This window comes from Triticum dicoccoides, chromosome 6B (assembly GCF_002162155.2).
Source record: "Triticum dicoccoides isolate Atlit2015 ecotype Zavitan chromosome 6B, WEW_v2.0, whole genome shotgun sequence".
In the NCBI taxonomy this organism is placed as follows: domain Eukaryota; kingdom Viridiplantae; phylum Streptophyta; class Magnoliopsida; order Poales; family Poaceae; genus Triticum; species Triticum dicoccoides.
Genome location: NC_041391.1, coordinates 354409936 through 354425943, shown reverse-complemented (window position 1 = coordinate 354425943; position 16008 = coordinate 354409936).

Below are 16008 nucleotides of genomic sequence, written 5' to 3'. Positions count from 1 at the left end.
GTGCAGTAGGTGTGTCTTCATATGCATGCTCCTCGAGACGTTCACTAGGCTGCCGTCAAGCGGATTCTCCGCTATATCTGTGGCACTATGGATCTTGGCGTAACGCTTCACGCCTCCGCCGACATCGCCCTCACCGCCTACTCCAATGCAGACTGGGCGGGCTGCCCTGACACTCGTCGTTGGACCTTGGACCCTCACTTAGCTTGTGGTCGTCCAAGCGGCAGCCTACCGCCTCTCGTTCTAGTGCTGAGGCTGAGTATCGTGCGGTGGCCAACGCCGTCGCCGAGTGTTCATGGCTTCGCCAGCTTCTTCAGGAGCTCTCTTGTCCTATTGATCATGCCATGGTGGTCTACTGCGATAACGCCTCGGCGGTCTACCTCTCCTCTAACTCGGTACATCATCGACGGACCAAGCATATTGAGTTGGATATTCATTTTCTTCGGGAACAGGTGGCCCTTGGCCATATTCGTGTTTTACACGTCCCTACTTCCCAACAATTTGCAGATATCATGACAAAGGGCTTGCCTACGGTGTCATTTGAGGAGCTTCGGTCCAGTCTTTGCATCAGCCGCGGTGCCGCTTCGACTGCGGGGGGGGGGGGTTGAGGATATTATTTGTGCATGTATATTTTCTTTTGTACATTAGGCCCACCTCTCTAGTTTGTTGTATAGATTGAGGTAAAGGCCCCACATTGTACTTATATATACCGTGCACATTGCATCGAATCAATACATCGTGCAATTTATACACTTCACTCATGATGCCTCCTCGTCCTCCCATGGCCGCCTCCCGCCTTGCAGCCGGCTCCGCCTACGACGCCCCGCCTCGCAGCTGGCTCTGCCTGTCCCGCGCCGCATTGCAGCGTTCGGGCCGTCTCGGCCTGCGGCTGCACGCTCCGGCCGCCCCTCCGCCAGCACAGCCGACTCCACGCCCGCAGCGCCTCGCGCCGCATCTCTGCCCGCCACCCATGCCTGTTGCCGCCTGCTCGGTCGTCCTCCCACGCCGGCTTCCATGCCCGGTTGTGTCGCGCGCGACATCCGCCTGTGCCAGTCGGCCCCGCGTCGGCCCGGCCTTCCTCCTCGCCATGCTCCAAGCGTGCTGGCTCGCCAACTGCCCTTTACTGTCTATTCGCTACCGCAGCAGGCCTCTGCATGCCCGCGCCGGTTCGCTGCGGCAGCTGGCCCCATGCGCATGCGCCGGCTTCGTCCGCGGCCAGCTTTGTGCCCGCCAGCCGTCTCGCAGCAGCTGGCTACACCTCGGCCGCCCTACTGCCGACTGCTTGGGCAGGGACAGACAAAGAAAAAAAGAAAGGAAAGAGGTCTGGCTGACCAAGTCAACAGCCGTCTACTCATGTAAAAAAAGGGAGTCCGGTTGCCCAGCTGGCTGAAAAACAAATATGTGTCCAGCTACCCACAGCCGACCAAACAGAGAGAGAAAATGCGTTCGGCTGCCAGCAGACGGCAGAAGAGAAAACATCTAAGAAAAAAATCGTCCGGCTGCTAGCAGCCGGCCGAAGAGAAAAAGAAGATTTCATCCAGTTGGCCAATCCGCCTGCTTTGCCACACGGATGGCCAGCCGAGACCCACCCTGCCTGCCCGTTTCAGCGCCCGGTCGGTTGTGCCAAGTCGACCCGGTCGCCTTGATGCATCGCCGACTGTGCCAAGCCAGCTCGGCTGCGTCCCGCTCCGCCACCTGGCCGGTCGAGCCTGACCGACTAGGACCCCCCTTCGAGCACCCGGAGGCTCGAAGGCTACACCCAGCAGGTGCGTCCGCGCATTCTGCCAGCACCGCGCCGCGCCGGCTGTCTTTCTCAACCTCCGCCTCGTCTGCGTCAAAGCAATGTGAGCTCTTCACCCGCATATTTTTGCACCACGCGCAAGCCCGGATAACCTTGAGCGAGGCTCGGGGACCACCTTCTCCTTTATTTTACAGTTGCACCACTGTTCGCCCCGGCGCAAGCTAGAGTTGGCCCGGAGGCTGGCCCATTGGCCTGAGACATTCGTTCCCGCAGACGGCTTAGTAGCATGCGCGGTGCCAACGGCTCACTCTTCGTCTTAGCTACAGACTGTAGCACGACTGTCCGGATAGCAAGAGCAAATGCTGGAGGCCACCCACGCAAAACACGTCCGGGGAGAAAACGGTTCGGATGACCCGACAATATGTATTATAAGTATCTGTTCGGTCGAATCTGCCCCTAGAGTCTGAGTACTGTGCGCTTCACTCCGCAGCCCACTCTCAGCCACAGACCCCAGCGCGGCTGTCCGGCTAGCAAGAGCACAAGCCAAAGAGCGAAGGGGACATGAAAAAGATTGAAGGGGGCTTGGCTGAAGCTGAGTCGGTACCCTTCGCATAAATCTTGCACTACTAAAAGCAAACATTTGATATATCTGCACGGACTAACCTTGTCTTTTGCACGACCATAGCCGAGGGAAACCCCCTCCTCGCCCGGAGGCTTGGAGGCTGGTTGCAGGCCCGACACCGGCTGCAACCGGCATCCCATCGCCTGCATCATCTACAGCAAGAACCCTCTGCCTGACTCTTCGAGTCGCCTAGAGGCTTGGAGACTACACCCAATGGGTGTGCTGACGCACCCCACCGGAAACAAGCTGTGCCGGCTGCAGCCCGCAGTCGGCTGTCATCACCAACATGAGTCTATGGACTCAGCGTCCGCGCCTGATAGCTTTAGCTGGCGGAACCCGCGTCCGCGCACGACAACATCAGTCAGCAGACCCCGCGTCCGCGCCCGACAGCACCAGTCGGCGGACCATGCGTCCGCGTCCGACAGCATCAGTCGGCGGATGCTGCATCCGCTCCCAATAGCGTCAGCCGGTGCACCGTGTGTCCGCGCCCGGCTGGACTCCGTGCCCATTAGCCGACAGACTTTGTCTGCGCCCAGCACCCTCGACGCCATCACCGGCTTCATCGTCAACAACAAGACCCTCCGCCCAACTTTTCCAATTTTGCCTGGAGGCTCAGAGGCTACACCCAGCGGGTGCGCTTGCGTGCCCCCACTCAGAACATGGCGTGCCTGTTGCACGCGCGCCGCCGGCTGCAACCAGCACCCCCGACACCATCGTCTGCGCCAACAACCGCGAAAAGCCTCCACCCAACTTTTCCAAGTTGCCTAGAGGCTCGGAGGCTACTTTCAGGGGAATGACCCCCCCGGTACCCCAAAGGCAGCCAAACAACACTTCAAGATATCGGGGCGGCCAACGCCCCTCGTTCCGGCTGCTCCAGCCGGCTCACCCCCCGATCGCTTCAGACGACAGTTGGACAGGGTGCCCCCCGCCTGAGCCGACTGCTCCAACCTACGCCAGCAGCCGGCTGCCCCAGCCAGTCGGCTGACCAATGCCAACCGCATCCCCAACACCGACAAGACGGCCATACCGCGGACGAGATGGTTGTACCCGACACTGCTATAGTGGTGCACTCTAGCACGTCTCATGCGTCACCTCGCATAGTGTCCCTTGTCCCTGGGCACTATTTATGAAATGACCCAGGGGACAAGGATGACATCCATGCCATGCCTACCATGCCCCTCACCTAGCTTAGAAACTAAGCTAGGTCCCACTATATATATGAGCCTCCACCCATCCATCCAGGATGGACTCACACACACCACGCACACTTGCATGGCTCCCGGCCACTAGCTCACTTGGCCACGGGCATACATACCCAAGCATTTATACACACATATACGAGATCATATGCCTGTAGCACTGATCTCAGATACAGCTACAAGAGCATTTTGTACTACCAAATGTACACTCCACATATATATTCAGACATGTAGGAGTAGGGGTATTATCTCTCCGTGGAGCCCCGAACCTGGGTAAACCCCCTCGTGCTACTCGCATACCCGTCCCCGGATATTCCACAGCAGTCTTGCCCTCACCTCAAGCCACCCTTTGGCATCTGTCGACTCGCGGCATCCCCTGCCGACTAACACGAGAATACCACGACAACCCTACTCCTGCTGTCGCGGGAAACCACGACCACCTATGGGACCAACGGTCCCTTGCTGGTTCGGCAGGGGGGATGTCGCATTGCACAAAGAGCAGAGGAGAGTTGGGGAGCGCGGTAGGGATCACACAAGATATTTTACCCAGGTTCTGCCCACCGCGAGGCATAAGACCCTACTCCTGCTTTGGTGGATTGATGGTGGAAGAATGGTGGTGGAGTGTAGTACACTTGCCCGGTCGGGGTGGTAGTGGCTACGCGCGTATGGGTTTCTATCTTTCCAGCCTCATGAACCCCTTCTACGGTCGCCATGGGCCTCCTTTGATAGGTTAAGGTGTCACCACAATGGCAAATCACTCATTATTCACTGATAAGATAGCAAACAGTGCTATCATACTTAACTCTGCAGGCTGACAGGGCGCATTAAATGCGCCGCTCCACATTGTTGCTCGCCCGACAAGCCTTGCCGGGCTTGTTTTGCCAGCTCCACGCCTGCTTGTTCGACATGTCGCGGGACGGGTGTCGTTTGTAGGTTTTCCTGTAGAAAGGGGCTGCCATGTGGCGAATGGTTGCCACTTAATTACTTTGCGGATTTAAGCCGCACTGATCCACGACGTGGGTTGTGGGGAAGTTGGTGATGAGGTGTTTCTTGCCTCCATGAGTTCCGGCAGGCCCTACTGGGATGCCTTCGTCGCTTTCTTCCGGGGATGGCTCTGCCCTTTCCAAGCATGTTTGCCCGGCAAGGGAGGCTTTTCTCCTGACGGTGCCTTGCTCCTCTTGCTTGGTCTTGATCCTGTTGTTCTGTATGCTGGTCCTTCGAAGATCTTGGTGTCTTGTTCTCTGGCATGGCTTGATTGCATAATCTTGTTCCTGTGCCTGTGCACAGTTAGGTCAACATTCCCACGGTTTGCTATGCCGACAGAAGCCCCAGGACCTGCCCCGATCATGCTGTCGGACATCATCTGGGTAGGCCCTAATAAGTGCACAGGCAGGGGCGTTGAAGAGGCTGGTCCCTTTGGTGCCTTCTTTGCTTCTTAATTAATCTTGAGTCCTGGCTAGTTTCCGGTTTTCCCGCGCGTCGCGCGCAATGTTATGGAAAAACTCAGATTGTGGCCTGCATGGCGCTCGCAACCCATGATCATGGGGTGAAAACTGCCACCCCACTTGCCTCCATGCTTCGGGCGCATCCGACACGTGTACTCCATGCATTAGGAGGAGTAGGTGGTGTATGCAAAGAGCAAGGGTGTGAGGGCCATGGTGGGAAATCAGGCGTCGTTGGTTGGAGCAGCGGGTTGGTCCTGATCCCCTACGCCTCTGCTTCTTCTCCTTTACCTGTAGTCTTCCTTCGCTCGCCATGGCGAGAGGACGAGGGCGTGGTGGTACTCTAGTGAAGGCGATGAGGGCTTCTGCTCGACAGCGCATTCCCCCTCCTCTTGATCCCGTGGCGCCGGAACCGTTCGTGAGAGGCGGAGGGAGGGGGCGAAGCCATGGTCGCCGCAGTGCTCGAGGGACAGGAGGACGGGGCGGCGCTCTAGCCGCGCGCCAGTGGCTCCTTCCCTGATGGAAGGCCACGTTAGAGATCAGCCTCGGGAGTTCGTATTTAGGCTGTTCAAGCCTCCGTGCGCACCTCCGTCTTCGTACTCCATTTGCACGGGAAATGGAGCTTTATCCGCCACACGCTCTGAGGTTGCACATGAGGGGATGTGGGAACGGCGGCAAGTGGGTTGATGTCGACTTCCCTGCTCCTCATGTCATGTATCTCCGCCATGTTTGGAAGACCTTTGCCCGTGCCCATAGCTTGTCGGAGGGGCACATTCTCCAGTTTACATTAATGGAGAGCGTCCTGCTCTCCGTCAAAATCTTCGGGTGCTCGGGAATTCTCTTAGGGTGCTGCGTGGAGAGCTCCACCGACGATGAAAGATCCTCCCTAGCCGAGAGTGATGGGGAGGACAGTGGCGGCGATGATGACGGCAGTGAGCAGGAGGGCGTTGACTTTGACTCGGTTGAACATCGCCCGCACCACCTTCATCAGGTGGCAGCACCATCATATGCACCTGCATCTCTTCCCCGGCAGGGTGATTTGCTGGGGAGTTGGATGCAGAGGTTGGATTGGTGTCTCCTGTCCTCCTCCAGTCACTACTATAAAAAGGGCTATAGATGGAATGGCGCACCTGTCATGTGGTGCGCCATTACTATATTCTAATGGCGCACCATGTCTCGGTGCACCATTAGTAATATATTACTAATGGCGCACCTGGTGCCTGGTGCGCCATTAGTAGTTTTGAAAAAAAAAACATAAAAAAATTTTGTTACTAATGGCGCACCGTTGTATAGTGCACCATTACTAGTTGACATAGTAATGGCGCACCACATCCACCGTGCGCCATTAGTAGTTTTGAAAAAAAAAGTAAAAAAATAAATAAATAAATATTTGTTACTAATGGCGCACCATGTCTCGGTGCGCCATTACTAGTTTTAACTAGTAATGGCGCACTGTCCACTGGTGCGCCAGTACTAAATTTTTTCAAAAAAAAATTCAAAAAAAATATCAAGTTTTTTTTCAGAACTAGTAATGGATAGTAATGGCGCACCACCCCACGGTGCGCCATTACTAACTTGCCCCAACACCGAATGCACCCCCCCCCCTCTGGATCGCCTTTTCAGTTTAAAAAAAAATAAAAGAAAATGATGCAAAGGTCAAAAAAATAAAAGAAAATAAGTTTCCCATGTGATATGTGGTCTAGTTGTTGGGAAAATTTACAAATATGAATTTTGACTTTATTTGCAAAATCTCTCTGGAAATTTGTAAAATGGGCATAACTTTTGCATACGAACTCGGATGAAAAAGTTTTTTATATGAAAAATCATCTACTCGAAAAGTTACATCCAAATTTAATTGGGGGAACCCCGTTAAACATTTTCAAAATCCCCAAAAACCTAACAGAAAAAAAGTTACGGGGCTTTCAAGATCTAGAGGCAAAAAAATTCAAAATAATTCAAACTTACTAGTGGCGCACCGTGGATGTGGTGCACCACTAGTAACAGAAAAAAAATTGGTTTTGAATTTTTTTTTGAAATTTTCTTCAAAAAATGATACGTAATACGACCGGGAAGTTTGAAATATTTTTCAAAATTTCATCATAGTCATGAACATGAACAAAGTCCTAGACGTCAACAAGGTATAATAGGATTGATATGCTAGATATGTCAACAAGTGCCTGTGAAGTGAGCTGTTGCTGGGGTTGGATAGAACTTTGAAGTTAAGCGTGCTTGGGCTGGAGTAGTGTGAGGATGGGTAACCTTTCGGGAAGTTTGACCACGGACTGCGATTTGAACTGAGATTAAGCATATTGACCCGAGATTAAGCCATAGTGAATTGAGATTAAGGAAAAAACAAAAAAAATTGAAAAAAAAATCTGAATTTTTTTTTGAAAAAATATTGTTACTAATGGCGCACTTCTATGTGGTGCGCCATTAGTATACCAGATACTAATGGCACACCGTGGGCTATTCTAATGGCGCACCAGCAGTGCGCCATTAGTATACCAGATACTAATGGCGCACATGTGAAAAAAAATCTAATGGCGTGGTGCTAGTGGCGCACCTGTAGTGCGCCATTAGTAGCGAAAACAGGTGCGCCACTAGCAGCCATTTTTCTAGTAGTGAGTGGTCTCCCAGTTGGACCCCGGTAGGCTTCCTGTCGGGCTGTAGCTCTGTTAGCCCTGCCGTGCCCTGCTGGCCCTGGTGGCGGTGGTTGTTGGGTCGCCTCAGCCTTGCTCTCCATCGACGCGTTCGCCGGCGCCTCCTTTTGCCCTCTTTGCCTTCACCTGCCGTTCCTGTGAGGAATGGGAAAAGAGAGGGGATTACGGGGCACTTATCTTCATTTCAATCTTAAATCTGTATAAACTTGCCAAATTTTAATTCAAATAATGTAATATCTCGAGTCCATGTATGTGTTCTGTAAATCTTGTACTTGTACGATCAGGATATTAATGAACAAAATGAGCCTTGCCGGGAACTCGTGCATGTGTATGTCCATGCAGAGGTGGGATGCCTCTTTAGTTAAATAAACAAGTTTTCCCCGGCAGGCTATCCTACCAGTACCCTTTTTCTTTTTTGTTGCCGGGGACCGGAGTCTACCAGGCAAAAAATAAAGGGATCAGCCCCCCGCCAACTCTTTCTCAGCAAAGGCCACTGCGACCACCTAGGCTGAAGCAAAGTTCTAGCCAAAGGTGGGAGCACCTAAGCTTTGAAGAGTGGCGAAGCTTTCTCATGCACAAGTTTTAGCTTACAGAACACTTATGGACAAGTGGTAGAACTTATCTATTTGGCTTGCTGGGGATCGCAGTGCTTGTCCATCTTCTCATCTCCTTGTAGAAGCCAAGTTCACGGTAGGAACGTGCAACTTTATGCATATGAGAATGATGCAGGATGTGATCTATCTATATGCATATGCAGATGCTCATGAAATGCTTATGCAAATGCTCTTGGAATGCTCATGCATGCAAGCAACTTGGTCGGGGCCCCCAGTGCTTTGTTTATTTCTCTGGTGCACAGGGTCCTCGCCCTGGCTTTGTACAAGGGGTTACATGCAACTGAGGCAAGGCCTGTACAAATGGGTGGCTACCGGGCAGGGCCCGGCAGCCGCGCCTTACAGGTAGAACTTGTGGAGATGCTCAATATTCCATGAGTTTTGCAATTAAATGCCATCTCCGGTCTCCAGATGGACTGCACCAGATCTGGTGACTCATACTACCCGGTATGGGCCTTCTCGCGTCAACTTGTTTGTACCCTTGGCCGACTAAACGGGCCTAAGGAGAAGGTCGCCTTCCTCAAAACACCGGGCATGAACCCCGCGGCTATGATAGTGACGCAGGGCTTGCTGATACCGTGCAACGTACATAGCAGCCAAGAGACGGTTCTCCTCGAGTAGCACAACGTCGTCACGCCAGTGCTGATCTTGCGCTACTTCATCGTAGGCAAGAACTCGAGGTGACCCGTAAATGAGTTCCGTGGGGATAACTACTTCTGCCCCATAGACCAGGGAAAAGGAAGTCTGCCTAGTAGCTCGATTTGGTGTCATTCTGAGGGACCTATGGACTACCGGCAGCTCATCGATCCACCACCTGCCATGCTTCCGCAGCGTATCAAAGGTTCTTGTTTTGAGTCCCTACAGCACTTCAGCGTTCGCACTCTTAGCTTGCACATTGCTTGTGGGATGTGAGACAAAGGCAAATGAGAACTTGCTTCTAAGGGTGCGAACATATTGCATGAAGGCACGACTCGTGAACTGGGTGACGTTATTGCTAATGATCCTTGCTGGAACTCCAAAGCGACACACCAAATCTTTCAAGAACTTGATAGCTGATTGAGCAGTCACCTTTCTCACGGGAGTCACTTCCGGCCACTTTGTAAAATTCTCGATGGCAACGAACAAGAATTCTAAGCCCCCGATTGCTCGGGGAAAGGGCCGAGAATATCGAGCCCCCAAACCGGAAATGTCCATGATAAAGGTATTGTCTGAAGAGCTTGGGCAGGCAAGTGGATATTCTTGGAATGGAAATGGCAGGTTTCACATTTTGTGACTAGCTCAACCGCATCTTGGAGGGCTGTGGGCTAATAGGATCCTTGACGGAATGCTTTCCCAACTAATGCCCTTGATCTAATGTGTGAGCCACACATGCCTTTGTGTATCTCAGCCAGCAGTTCCTTTCCTTCTTCTCGGCTGATGTACTTCAATTTCACACTGTTGGGCCTCCTTCTGTACAGAGTGTCATTGACAAACTGGTACATACTGACCCTCCGGGCTACTCTTTTAGCCTCATCTTGGTCATTGGGGAGTTCTCCGGTTTGGAGAAAGTGGACTATGTGCCTTGCCCAAGTTGGAGCCTGGGGCTCGGCAACAAGGACTAGCGGCACCTCCTCAATTGTGGAGGCACACTCCTCATCTGCGGGGACCGTGGTCCAGGCAGGAGGGTGCGGGCCAGCAAGTTGTGAGTTTCCGGCAGGGTCCCTGCTAGGAGCACAAGGCTCTACCGGGAGAGGCTTACCGGAGTCCATCTTTCTCCTCTTCCGGGACATTGTTGCTGGGGATACAGAGGTCTGAGTAAGATGGAGAACAAAAGTTCCTGGTTCCACATGAAGCTTTTGCGCAATACACTTTGAGAGATGATCAGCTATGCTATTTTTTGCATGGAGTACATGCTCTGTTTGCAATCCATCAAAGTGCTCCTCAAATCTTCTCACTTCCTCAACGCATGCCTCCATTAATGGACATGGATAATCCTTGTTGAATTGCCTCACCAAAAGCTGTGAATCTCCTCGAATGAGCAGCTTCTTGATTCCCAATTCTGCGACAATCCTAAGCCCGGCAAGGAGCCCATCAAACTCTTTTGTATTGTTGGTTGCCTCTTCCCGGGCAAAATGCATTTGGACGGCATACTTCAAGTGCTCCCCGGAGGGTGCGACAAGAAGCACGCCAGCCCCTGCACCTTGCATGGAAAAGGCACCATAGAAATACATGATCCATTTTGGGGTGCCTCCTTGTCGGGCATAACTGTTTCTGTCACTTCCTCATCTGCGATTGGCGTCCATTCTGCAATAATCTCTGCCAACGCCCTGCTCTTAATTGTTGATGTGCTCTCAAACTTCAGACCAAAACTAGGAAACTCCAAAGCGCACTCCACTATTTTGCTAGTAGCCTCAGGGTTTCGGAGTATCCTTTGCAACGGGAAGCGAGTGACAACCGTAATCTCATGGGCTTAAAAGTACTGGCACAGTTTCCTTAAGGCCATGTGAGACCAAAGATCAATTTTTGCACGCCAGAGTACCTCGATCGAGTCCCCTGTAATAGGGAACCAACGAAGTACACTAGGATCTATACCACTTTCTTCCTTGCCGTGTCCTTGGGGTTGCCATCACTGCCACGCTCACTTTTGTCCTGATCCTTATCTGACTCTGCCGGTCCTTGCTCATTCTCTTCCTCGTCCGCTTCCCGCCGCGCCACTAAGGCCGCACTAAGGTTGCCACTAAGCACAGCAGCAACGGCTCCTGTGGTTTGGGAGTGATAAGTAGGCATTCAATTCTTGCAGGGCTGCATCTGCTTCTGGGGTCCACCACATGGGTCCTGCCTTCTTCAAGATTTTGAAGAACGATAGGGCATGCTCGGCAGACTTAGAGATGATTCTGCTTAACATTAGACGCCTCACATCCTTTACCATCCTTGGTGCTTGGATATGCTCGATGGCTTTGATCTTGTCGGGATTGGCTTCGATCCCCTGATGGGACACAAAGAACACAAGTAGCTTGCCGGAGGGAATGCCAAACACACACTTCTCTGGGTTGAGCTTCAAGTTGATCTTGTGCAGATTTGCAAATGTCTCCTCCAAATCCTAGATAAGAGTTGCTCTGTCCTTGGTTTTGACCACAATGTCATATAGGCTTCAATGTTTCTACGCAATTGTGGCTCGAAACCAATCTGGTCTGCCCTTGCAAAAGTAGACCCAGCACTCTTTAATCTGAATGGCATGCGAATAAAACAGTCGTACCACATGGGGTGATGAACGAGGTCTTCTCTTTGTCTTCCTTGGACATGAATATCTGGTGATATCCGGAATATGCATCCAGGAAGGAGAGCAAGTCACAACTTGGAGTGGAATCCACAATCTGATCGATGCACCGCAAGTGAAATGGGTCCATCGGGCAAGCCTTGTTGAGATATGTGAAATCTATGCAAAGCCTCCATTTCCCATTAGCCTTCCGAACTACCACTGGATTTGCTAGCCAAGTGGGATGTAGCACTCCTCTGAACAAACCAGCTGCCTCAAGCTTCTTGATCTCTTCTGCAATAAACTGCTACCTCTCCAAGGCCTGCTTCCAGACTTTCTGCTTGATAGGTTTGGCGTGTGGGCAGACATCAAGGTGCTGCTCGATTACCTCCCTGGCAACACCAAGGATATCATATGGTTGCCAGGCAAAAACATTGATATTCGCTCGCATGAAGGCAACGAGTGTGCTTTCCTATTTGTCATCGAGGGTGGCGCTGATGGTAAAGGTACCATCAACGCCAACCAGCACTGCCAGGACCTTCTTCACTTGTGGAGCAACAATCTTGGTCCTTTGATGTTGGAACTCTCTGGAAAATCATCAACAAGTGCAGCACACTCCGAAGAGGCACGCTTCCCGGATTCTTTGCCAACGTCCTTGCTATCCTTATTTTTTTCCTCTGCTTTCCTTGGCGGGAACTGCTGCTGTTGCCTCTACCAGGACCGCATCCCGGTGCATCTTGTCCACACGAATGATAGCGTCCTTCTCATCCGATGGGATGGAGATGACTCCAAGTGGCCCAGGCATCTTCAAGGTATTGTAGACATAGTGGGATGCCGCCATGAATTTGGCTAGGGCTAGTCGTCCAAGGATCCCATTGTACGGCAAGGGGAGGTCAACCACATCAAACACGATCAAATGTCACGAGCAACATGATCTTTACCTTAGGATGACTCCTGCCTGGATTAACTCCTTGAAACGTGCTGGTGACCTCTAGCTCCTCTTCTGCTATCTGAAGCCTACTGATAACCTTTAGGGAAATCAGATTCATCCCAGCTCCACCGTCCACCAATATCTTCGTGACCTTGAGGTTGCGAATTGTTGGAGAGACCAACAATAGCAAGCATCCTAACGTAGTGGTACGGTCAGGATGATCCTCTTTGTCAAAGATGATGGGCGTGCATGACCATTTGAGTTGTTTCCAGGCCTCTAGTGCTAGTTCAACGACATTGACCTCATGCTCCCACCGCTTGAGTTGGCGGTGAGAGGAATGCAAGGATGCACACGCATCAATGCACAGGGCATGAGTGGCCATCTGAAACTCTTGCTCACTGGTTTCCTCCTCATCCCCTCCATCACTCTCATCATCACAAACTTCCTTCTTTGACCTCTGGCGGGTTTTCCTTTGTTCTGAAAGGGTTTGTCAGGGCGATTTTCTTCACCGCCTCGACCCTTGCCACCAGCGGCATTCTGACCTTTTTCCTTATCATGCTTCTCGTACTCAACTCTTTGCCTCTTGACAAGCTGCTCAACCTAATAACACTCTTGAAGGTCGTGGCCCTTGGTCCAATGGATCTCGCAGTACGGTCCATCGCCCTTCCCGGCCTTCTCGGCAGTCGGAGCTTCCCGGCAATCATCGCACATGGAAGCTTCCTTGCCGAGGACATCAGCCTTGGCGGTCTTGTCGATACTAGGCATTCCCGATCCTTCAACAGTCATCACTGCCTTATTCTTGCACCTTTTATTGCGCTTCTTGCTCTTCTTCTGACTGGTGGATTCATCATCATCTTCTGAATCAATATGGATGCAATCCTCCTCTCCATGTAACTTCCTCCCTTCCTCCATCCGAGCACACTTATCCACTATGTGTGACGTTGCTCAACGACAATGTGCGCGTCTTCTCTCTACCTGCCCTCTGAGGCTTGCCGTTGATCTGGATGCGCTCGAGGGTCAGAGGAGGCCATCGAGACGTCACCAGCTTCTTGATGTTGTCGAGCTCGCGATGGTGGCCGTTGCGGGGACTGCACCATGAGGGTGGCCCCTTCCGTTGACCAGCAACACGAGCCATTACCGTCGCTTGGGAAGGCCATGGCGGGCTGACTCGCTGTGAGCCCCCAGCCTCGGTGAAACTGAGCAGGCTCTGGATGGTGGCACGGCACTCGTCCATCTACTCAGCTGCTGGCGGGAACCTGAGTAGCAGCTGAGCCCGCTCCATTGCCTCCGTAGCCATGCTCGCCATGGGTGATGATGACGCAGATCGCACCGTCGCTTGGCTTCTGATGGTGCCAATAGCGACAGCGCTGCGCCCCCGCTATTGCGGAGCGGCCACCTGGATGGCATGGTGGCGCGGCGAAGGCGCTTGAGGGCCAGCGGCTCCGTTGGGCGCAGCGGCTTGGTCGACTCGCCCAAGGGAAGGTGCACGCGTAGCAGTCGTTCCCGTGACAGGGGTGGCCGAAGGGCGACGGTTCGCCCCAAACCGAGCGCCATCACTGCGGCTGTGCATGCCAGAGAGAGGAGGGAGTGTGGACGGAGTAGCCCCTTCACCCATACCTCGTGGAGCATGGCCATCGGGGTGTTGCTGATGTCGCTCTCCTCCGGTGCCTCCTACTTCTGCTTCAGCTGCAGGGGAAATTGTGACGGTGTCGCCTGCTCCGACCACATCCTAAGTGGAATCGACATCCTCACGTGCCTTCGCACCTCCCATAGAGTTGGCAGCTGCGGGGGCGGAGCCTGTGGATGGTGGAGCTGAAAGACCAGACTTCTTCTTGGGCGCCATGGCTGATGGCGCCGTCGAAGATGAAGATGGTGATGAAGATGACACGCTACACACGCTTTCAGGTTCGCGCAAATGATCCCCCTACCTAGCACGCCAAAGATGTCGCGGAAAACCACAACCACCTATGGGACCAAGGGTCCCTTGCTAGTTTGTCATGGGGATGTTGCGTTGGACAAAGAGCAGAGGAGCGTGGGGGAGCGTGGCAGGGATCACACGAGAAATTTTACCCAAGTTCATGCCTCCAAGATGCGTAAGAACCCACTCTTGCTTTGGTGGATTGATTGTGGAAGAATGGTGGTGGAGCATAGAGCACTTGCCCGGCAGGGGCGGCAGTGGCTACGCATGTATGGGTGTCTAACTTTCCAGCCTCGCGAACCCCTTTTAGGGTCACCATGGGCCTCCTTTTATAGGTTAAGGGGTCACCACAATGGCAAATCAGTCATTATGCACTGATAAGATAAAAAACAGTGATACACACGTAACTCTGTAGGCTGACAGGGTGCATTAAATGCGCCGCTCAACGTCACATCATTGCTTGCCCCGCAAGCCTTGTTGGGCTTGTTTTTCCAGCTCCACGCCTGCTTGTTCGACACGTCGCGAGACGAGTGTCGTCTGTAGGTTTTCCTGTAGAAAGAGGTTGCCATGTGGCGAATGGTTTCCACTTAATCACTTTGCGTCTTGACACCGCACTGATCCACGACGTGGGTCGTGGGGAAGTGGGTGAAGAGTTGTTTCTTGCCTCAGTGAGTCCCAGCAGGCCCTGCCGGGACGACTTTGTCGCTTTCTTCCAGGGGTGGCTCTGCCCTTGCCAAGCCTGTTTGCCCGGCAAGGGAGGCTTTTCTCCTGACGGTGCCTTGCTCCACTGGCTTGACCTTGTTCCTCTTGTTCTTATGCTGGTCCTTTGAAGATCTTAGTCTCTTGTTCTCTAGTATGGCTTGATGTCATAATCTTGTTCCCGTGCCTGTGCACAGTCAGGTCAACATACCCAGGGTCTGTTGCACTGGCACCTGCTTTGGTGTATTTATGGTGGATGGTAGTGGAAAAGTGCAATGCTCTTGCCCGACAAGGTTGCCTTGGGACGAGAACGACTACGCCCGTATGAGTGTACAAGTGTCTGAATCCTTTCTATGGTTGCCATGGGCCTCCTTTTATAGATAAAGGGGTCACCACAGTGGCAAATCAGTCATTATGCACTGATTAGATAGCAAACAGTGCTATCGTACCTAGCTCTGCAGGCTGACAGAGTGCATTAAATGCGCCGCTCAATGTCACATCACAGCTCGCCCGACAGGCTCTTTCGGGCCGTTGATACGTCTCCAACGTATCTACAATTTATGAAGTATTCATTCTGTTATATTATCATTCTTGGATGTTTTACATCGCGGTAAATCAGTGCCAGTGCCTGTAGCTTTATATCATTTTTTGGGACTAACCTATTGACCCAGTGCTAGTTGCTGTTTTTTGCTTGTTTTTTACATCGCGGTAAATCAATATCAAATGGAGTCCAAATACTGCGAAACTTTTTGTGGATTTTTTATGGACCAGAAGACATGCAATGGGCCCGAGCAGCACCTGGGGGGTGCCTCAATCCCCCAGGCGCGCCCTGGTGGGTTGTGCAAACCTCTATGACCTCCCACACCCCCTCTTCGCCCTATAAATCACCAAATATTCCAAAAACCAGCGCGGAGACCCTGGATTAGAAGTTCCGCCACCGTAAGCCTTTGTAG